This window comes from Lissotriton vulgaris, unplaced genomic scaffold (assembly GCF_964263255.1).
Source record: "Lissotriton vulgaris unplaced genomic scaffold, aLisVul1.2 SCAFFOLD_1019, whole genome shotgun sequence".
Taxonomy (NCBI): domain Eukaryota; kingdom Metazoa; phylum Chordata; class Amphibia; order Caudata; family Salamandridae; genus Lissotriton; species Lissotriton vulgaris.
In genome coordinates, this window is record NW_028241831.1 from 417,101 (window position 1) to 426,154 (window position 9,054).

Consider the following 9,054-nt stretch of genomic DNA (forward strand, 5'->3'; position numbering starts at 1 on the left):
GACCAATAAACTAGGGTGAACCGCAGGGTCTTCTCCATCTAATCCACCAGGGGATTGTGCTGCCTCAGCCAGGGTAACCCCAGTATAACTTCGTATTGGGGGCTTGAATCACGTTGAAAGCAAGTTTTTTCAAATGATCGGTGGCCTGCAGTACTTCAAGGGTATCTGTTTGGAAATGGGTAGGACCAGCTTCTAGACGTCTTCCATCCACAGCAAACACTGCTTCCGGTGTGTCCTTTTCAAGCAGCATGAGTCCCAAAAGCAAAACCGGTTCCTGATCCATAAAGTAACCAGTAGCACCGGAGTCTAACATGGTTAGTACTGGACACCACTCATCCTGCACCAACAGGGATATGTCCACAAAGAAATGTTGTCGGGTACTCGGGTGTCATCTATCAGAGAAGGTATTTAGGTCGGGCTTGAAGACTTCCCTTCATCATTCTTCAAGCTCTTTTGTTTCCCGCAGCTATCTCAGAAGTAGCGGCCAGGAGTCTTTTGGCCTCTGTGCATGGGAAGTTCGTTCTCAGGGTATATTCCTTCATGAAATGGCCTTTCCTCGCACAGTAAATACACAGGCCTTTTCTTTCTCTGGTAGTCTCTCTCCTCAGCGGTGAGGATGGAACGGACTGCTCCGATCTCCATAGGTTCATGTTTGGCTGCTTGCGGGGATTCATTGGTCCATGGTTGATACACACGCCAGGGGGCTCTGTCCCTCCGTTTGTTTTCTCCTCTTCGTTCGCTGAGGCGGTGGTCCGGCATAAGCACCAAATGTATCAAGTCTTCGCAAGTTGAGGGTTGAGGTTCTATTTGGGCCATCACGTCTTTCATTTCTTCCCTTAATCCTCGATGAATTTGGTGGTTTGTTTAGCCTCTGGCCATTCGGTTTCTGTAACCAACCGACGGAAGTCGTTCAGATAGGTGATAAGATCCCGATTCCCTTGCCTTGACTCCAACAGATCTTTATCGGCTGAAAGGGTGACTGTTCTGCGGTTGAAGGTCATTTCAAAGTCCTTACTGAATGAATCCCAATCATACAGCAGGGGTCGTCTCGCCTTACTAAAAGAACCGCCTATTTAGCCGCATCACCTGCCAGATATGAAATTAAGAATGCTACCCTCGCATGGTTGGTGGTAAACGCCTTTGGCTTTTATGAAAAGTGCAGTAGCACCTGAGACAGGAAGACCTGTACCTTACTGCTTTCACCATGGAACCTCTTGGGTGTAGCCAAAGGAATGGGTGTTGGTATTTCCACCACCAATGGTGCAGAGTGGGATGCTAAAGGTATATCTGCACTAAAGGGTTTTCTCTGCATTCTATCTACAGTAGCTTGGAGGGCAGTCGTCTCTGCCCTAGAGGCTGACAACTCCGTCTGCACTATGTTTAATGCTGCAATCACATCCTGTAAGGTAGCCATACCTCAACTTACAACCTGGAGTATTGTAATCCTTGGGCCGCTTACTCTGTTGTGGCCTGGAATCCTCAGGATCGTACGTTGCTCAGTATGGTCCACCTCTCGATACCCCCACGGTCAATATTATATACACAGACTCAATGGAGTGTTCAAGTGGGGGAAGGGAAGGAGAGGGACAGCAGGGAGGGAGACCTAAAATGAGAACAAGACAGGTATAAGAAAACAACAGTTTGAAACATTTTTCAATACCCTGACCCACTCCGATTTTAACGGGCTGGGAACTATACCTGTAAAGAAAAATACGTCTTCTGGACTGCTAGTCAAAAGTGCACGTTGTGATGTTCTGCTCTGATCTAAGGGAAACGATTCAGAAAAGGGGGTGGTGGTGAACATAGTGTCTGAATTAAGCAGACCACTCTTACCCAGTCAAGAGATTAGGGCTAAATCCATCACCGTTATTTAGCTCACTGCATCACCCCAGTTCAGAACCTGGCTATATGCAAATTAGTCTGACCCCGTGCCTCATGGGAACAGGGCAGACCAAACTACCAAGCCAATTCTTCACTGGAAAGGAGACAAGCTTCCGGGGACCGGTTTCTGGCATTTCAGCCGTCGTCGGCCCGGCTTGCTTGAATCCTGGTGGTGCAGTGAGCAAGGGACTCATGTCTGAGTATACCCTGCCACACCTATAGTGGCCAAAAATGATTCAGAAAAGGGGGTGGTGATGAACAGAGTGTCTGAATTAAGCAGACCACTCTTACCCAGTCAAGAGATCAGGGCTTAATCCATCACCATTATTTAGCTCACTGCATCACCCCAGTTCAGAACCTGGCTATATGCAAATTAGTCTGACCCCGTGCCTCATGGGAACAGGGCAGACCAAACTACCAAGCCAATTCTTCACTGGAAAGGAGACAAGCTTCCCTTGCTCACTGCACCATCAGGATTCAAGCAAGCCGGGCCGAAGACGGCTGAAATGCCAGAAACCGGTCCCCGGAAGCTTGTTTCCTTCCCAGTATAAGAATTGGCTTGGTAGTTTGGTCTACCCTGTTCCCATGATGCACTGGGCCAGGGACAGACTAATTTGCATGTAGCCAGGTTCTGAGCTGGGATGGTGCAGTGAGCTAAAATACGGTGATGGATCAAGCCCTGATCTTTGGACTGGGTAGGAGTGTTCTGCTTAATTCAGATACTTTGTCCATCACCACCCCGTTTTCTGAATCGTTTTGTCCACCATAAGCGTGGAAGGGTATACTCAGATGTGAGTCCCTTGCTCACTGCACCATCAGGATTCAAGCAAGCCGGGCCGAAGACGGCTGAAATGCCAAAACTGGTCCCCGGAAGCTTGTTTCCTTCCCAGTATAAGAATTGGCTTGGTAGTTTGGTCTGCCCTGTTCCCATGATGCACTGGGCCAGGGACAGACTCATTTGCATGTAGCCAGGTTCTGAGCTGGGATGGTGCAGTGAGCTAAAAAACGGTGATGGATCAAGCCCTGATCTTTGGACTGGGTAGGAGTGTTCTGCTTAATTCAGATACTTTGTCCATCACCACCCCCTTTTCTGAATCGTTTTTTCCACCATAAGTGGAAGGGTATACTCAGATGTGAGTCCCTTGCTCACTGCACCATCAGGATTCAAGCAAGCCGGGCCGAAGATGGCTGAAATGCCAGAAACCGGTCCCCGGAAGCTTGTTTCCTTCCCAGTATACGAATTGGCTTGGCAGTTTGGTCTTCCCTGTTCCCATGATGCACTGGGCCAGGGACAGACTAATTTGCATGTAGCCAGGTTCTGAGCTGGGATGGTGCAGTGAGCTAAAAAACGGTGATGGATCAAGCCCTGATCTTTGGACTGGGTAGGAGTGTTCTGCTTAATTCAGATACTTTGTCCATCACCACCCCCTTTTCTGAATCGTTTTGTCCACCATAAGCGTGGAAGTGTATACTCAGATGTGAGTCCCTTGCTCACTGCACCATCAGGATTCAAGCAAGCCGGGCCGAAGACGGCTGAAATGCCAGAAACCGGTCCCCGGAAGCTTGTTTCCTTCCCAGTATAAGAATTGGCTTGGTAGTTTGGTCTGCCCTGTTCCCATGATGCACTGGGCCAGGGACAAACTAATTTGCATGTAGCCAGGTTCTTAGCTGGGATGGTGCAGTGAGCTAAAAAACGGTGATGGATCAAGCCCTGATCTTCGGACTGGGTAGGAGTGTTCTGCTTAATTCAGATACTTTGTCCATCACCACCCCCTTTTCTGAATCGTTTTGTCCATCATAAGCGTGGAAGGGTATACTCAGATGTGAGTCCCTTGCTCACTGCACCATCAGGATTCAAGCAAGCCGGGCCGAAGACGGCTGAAATGCCAGAAACCGGTCCCCGGAAGCTTGTTTCCTTCCCAGTATAAGAATTGGCTTGGTAGTTTGGTCTGCCCTGTTCCCATGATGCACTGGGCCAGGGACAGACTAATTTGCATGTAGCCAGGTTCTGAGCTGGGATGGTGCAGTGAGCTAAAAAACGGTGATGGATCAAGCCCTGATCTTTGGACTGGGTAGGAGTGTTCTGCTTAATTCAGATACTTTGTCCATCACCACCCCCTTTTCTGAATCGATTTGTCCACCATAAGCGTGGAAGGGTATACTCAGATGCGAGTCCCTTGCTCACTGCACCATCAGGATTCAAGCAAGCCGGGCCGAAGACGGCTGAAATGCCAGAAACCGGTCCCCGGAAGCTTGTTTCCTTCCCAGTATAAGAATTGGCTTGGTAGTTTGGTCTGCCCTGTTCCCATGATGCACTGGGCCAGGGACAGACACATTTGCATGTAGCCAGGTTCTGAGCTGGGATGGTGCAGTGAGCTAAAAAACGGTGATGGATCAAGCCCTGATCTTTGGACTGGTTAGGAGTGTTCTGCTTAATTCAGATACTTTGTCCATCACCACCCCCTTTTCTGAATCTGATCTAAGGGAAAGGCAGGGTAATCAATAACCTATCAAAGATCACCATCATCCATCAGAGCGCTCAAAGGTTCGCACCCTAACCCACCAAATGACCAGCTGTGAAGGCAGAGACAAGGGTGTGGAAGAGCGGTCCTCCTGCTCTCTCTCTGTACCCCTGCTGTAGATACACAATGAAAGAACACAGTTGATCACAAAGCAAAAGAGCAGGCAAGCAAGAAGAAATCCCAGCACACAATCACAATGATTTTTGTTTAATGGCCGGCCTCTGTTCGACGCCCAAAAATAAACACGAAGGAACTCAGAGGTCCCTTCTGATAATCTTGTAAATTGTTCCCCTCTGCTGAGGGCTGTTTGTCACCTGTGCAGTCTTTCAGTTGAGTGAACACTCTGGGAATTGTTTATAATGTAAGTACATTTGAATGCGATAACAACCAGAAGGGTAACACAATGTTTCCTGCCAATGCGTACCCAAGTCTCTGAATGTAAGGCACAAGGTCCGTCAGGGAGTCTCTCCGCATGAGCTGATATCAGCTCTCCAACGTGAAAGAATGCACCCCACGATTCCTGGACTCAAGGACAAACACTGTACCCTGACAGCATTTAGTAATCCAGAAGGGGAGAACCAGGTAAGGCAGATAAGGAACCCTCCTCCTCTGCCCTCTGAAATGTAGGCTGCCAGAGTTTGCGCCGCAATGAACCGACAAGGACGGTCCAATCAATGGAGCAAACGGCAACACAGCGCTGTTCACAATCTTAGCCACAAACAGGATGTAGCCTTTGAAATAGCTGTGACCCCAAGGACAATGAAACTTGGTGCAGGAAGCACCCTTACCAGACCTCTTCATGTCGCTGGCAATGCTCCTCTGCAAAAATAAGTGGCACTGAACCGATGCCCTGGGAGGCTTTTACTTCTCAACATCTCTGTGATCGTGATGACGTCATCGACGTCGGAACCGCGGAGGCTCATGGGAGCTGTAGTTCCTAGCGTGGCGGAACCCACGCTCCAGTGTATCGCTTCAGTGTTCTCCTGGTACCCTTCCGGTGTGACGTTACATTATGCTATTAAAAACTTTAAAAAGAATTAATAATTTCTGTATTTTAGTAAATTAACAAACACATGACTCAATCGGCTCCACCTAGCTATCATTCGTACAAAATGTTTCCTTTCCAATGCTGCTAAAAATACAAAGAATGGACAAAATGGCTAACGTGTGCAGCCCTATAGCACAGTGGAGTATGCAGCAAATGTAAATACATCTCTCTTTGGATACAAATACCATTCATTAATTCTTATTCATTCATATTTTTACCTTGTATACCCCACATCCAGCTCAAAAATGTGGCCATGGCTATCACAATGGGCTCCTGAGTGTTGGGCTTTAAAATACGAAGAGCTGTGACACTAGATCTGGTACCCAGATTGGGACATATTGGTTTTAACCACTTGTCCCTCGGTAGGTTATATGCTGGACACACAAATAAGATGTGAGGGATTGACTCAACCTGCTCAGGACATGAAGCACATTTGTTGTCCAATGAGCCATTCCATTTATGACTAAACGATTTAACGGGAAGTATAGCCACCCTGAATTGATGGAATAGGTTTCTATCTCAAGGTTTAGTTATTAAATCCCAGTACTCCTCATACAGGGTATCTTGCTTGTGTCCTACAAAAATGCCTGACAGGGAGGTATCGTTAGTGGATTTCAGACAATTCATTTTAACCATATTCCAGTATGTTTCCTTAAAGATTTTCTTGGAGGGGAACAGACTGTCTACCGGATCTTCCCATAAATGGCTCATCCCTATGTTAGCCAGTGTACACTTATTGGGCATGCTTCACGGATATTATGTCAACCTGGGGCCTCCAATTTAATTTCCTTCCCAATGTTATCCATAGATATGTAAATACATCTGTCTGTTCAAGTTGGACCTTATTCATAAAACCCTTCATTTTATCACTTTGTGTTTGTGGAGAACCATGAATTTGGTTTTCTCCACATTAACCAATACCTCATGATCTATACAAAAATCCTCAAATCTTTCCAGTGTACTCTGCAACCCTTTTTGTGTTTTCGATATTATAAGAGTATCATCGGCCAACATAAGTACAGGTATCTTCATGCCTGCAAGGGTGGGGGCATCAGTTGGATGAGAGGTAAAATAATTAAAAACCCTGTTGATAAATAGTGAAAATAGGTTTGAGCCAGGACGCACCCTTGGCGTACCCCTTTAGTCACTGGAAACCTGTCAGTGACGTTACCCTGCGCACCCCAACGAACCTGGGCAACATTGGATTCACGTAGCTTGACTACCAATGATAGCATTTCTAGTGGCATCCCTGAATCTTTAAGTACCCCACATAGTTTGGTACGGGGGACCAGGTCGAATGCGAATTTAGGATCTATGAATGCCGCATAAATTGTACATCCCCCGATGACTACCACATGCCAATAGATCAATATGAACCTAAAGACTTGATCTATAGTGCTTACATGTTGGCGTACACCAGCCTGTGGTGGGACAGAATGTCGGTGTCTATAATCCAGGAATGGATTCTGCTCAACACGAGCCTAGCCATATTCTTTTGTGTGCAGCCTATTAGCCTAATTGGCCTGTAGTTTCCAGGGCTGGAGTGATCCCCCTTTTTATATATCGGGAGAATTTTGGTGCCTCGCCAAGAATCTGGGATGGGAGCATCACTAGCTATTGCATTGGCAAGTATGTGTATATATGTCAGCCAATTATCCTTATTGTGTAAGAATCAATTTGCCGGAATGCAATCAGGGCCCGGAGCCCTTCCGCTTGGTATTGCATGTAGGGCAGATTCAACCTCTCCTCTAGTAAAAGAAACAGTGGTATCAGGTTTTTGTAGATCTATGTATACTCTAATACAGCATGCCTCGCAGAGCAGTGCATGCGCTGCCCAGGCTCGTCCTAAAAAGTAGTTTCCCGAATATAGAAGGATAGTACTTTTCCAATCAAAAGGACTGTTTTTTACTGGAGGTTTTTGGCTGTTAATTGATTTAGAAATTATTGTTGTTACTCTTTGGCAATTTAAATGTGTCTCATCGTATCAACGTCAAAAAGATTTTTTTTATAGCCAAACCTGTGATTCAAATGTGTGATCAGCAGGTAACTATCTTGGCTGGTTTAGCCGAAACCTAATAGATATGTCTCTGCACAGTCAACTCTGGATTGAAGCACAATATTAGGTCACCTATAAATGAGTGCTACTATGTATATAATACTTATAATTTTTTCAGAAAAATCTTTCCCTCGCCAGGCAAAAAACAGTTAATCAACATCAGTCAGTCAGTCAAAGAACTTTATTGGCATCACATTTACGACCTTCTCACCGATGCAAAACCAGACATACTATTCATAACCAAATCATGGTTGGGAGAAGATATGGCTCCAGTCCTGCATGAAGCCATTCCTCTCGGCTATCAAATAATCACCCAAAATCGTATAGCCAAAAAAGAAGGTGGTCTAGCTGTTGTATTCAGGCAAACAATACATATCACTAAAATTGACAACATCTCCATAAAGAATTGAGAGGCTTTTCTAACAAGATGCAATCCTACACCGTCTTCCTCCTGTAACTTCCTGCTCCTTTACAGACCTCCACCTAGCAAGGCAACATTCCCAGACGCACTTCTAGACACAGTTTCAAACCTGATAACAATACACTCCAACCTATGCGTTCTGGGTGACCTTAACATTTGGTTTGATTGATTGATCCACCTATCGGCCGTGGAACAAACTCAATTTGGAACACCTGGCAACACAACTAACATCCAGTACAAATCTGGAAACCATAAATTCTGTTCAAAATCTATATGAGTGGCTACAGGAAGCTTTTGACATCCTGATACCACTCAAAACCACACAACAGAACAAAAGAAAACAAGCATTTACAATGCAATGGTTTCGCCTTTGGAAAAGTTAGAGCTATTGGCATTGTAAATGACAAAATTTGTATTTATGTGTTGGTTTTGAAAACAGATAAATAAATGGCATTGTCATTTACATTGCCATTAGCTTAATCTCTTGCAAATGTGAGACCTATTGTGCCCTACGGACGGACGAGCTCAGCAGACAGCAATTACTACCACACACACACACCCAGAGCCACACACACACACCCAGAGCCACACACACACCCAGACCCAGCCAGACACACCCAGAGCCAGCCACACACACACACCCAGAGCCACACACACACACACCCAGAGCCACACACACACACACACACACACACCCAGAGCCACACACACATACCCACCCAGAGCCACACACACACACACACACCCACACCCACCCACACACACACACACACAGAGCCACACACACCCAGAGCCACATACATACACACACCCAGAGCCACACACACACACACACAAACACACCCAGAGCCACACACACACCCAGAGCCACACACACACCCAGAGCCACACACACACCCAGAGCCACACACACCCACCCAGAGACACACACACAATCAGAAAAGTGCTATGATATGACCAGCGCTGACCATGCACTAGCACTTTTTTTAAACAACTTTTAACCATGCTGCACAGCATCTATGCTGGTCAACAACATTGCTAACAGACATTGGCAAAGTCAATAGCTCTTGCATGGACGAGACCAACTGGCTTTGCCAATGCTTGTTTTGCTGTTTTGCTTTTCTTA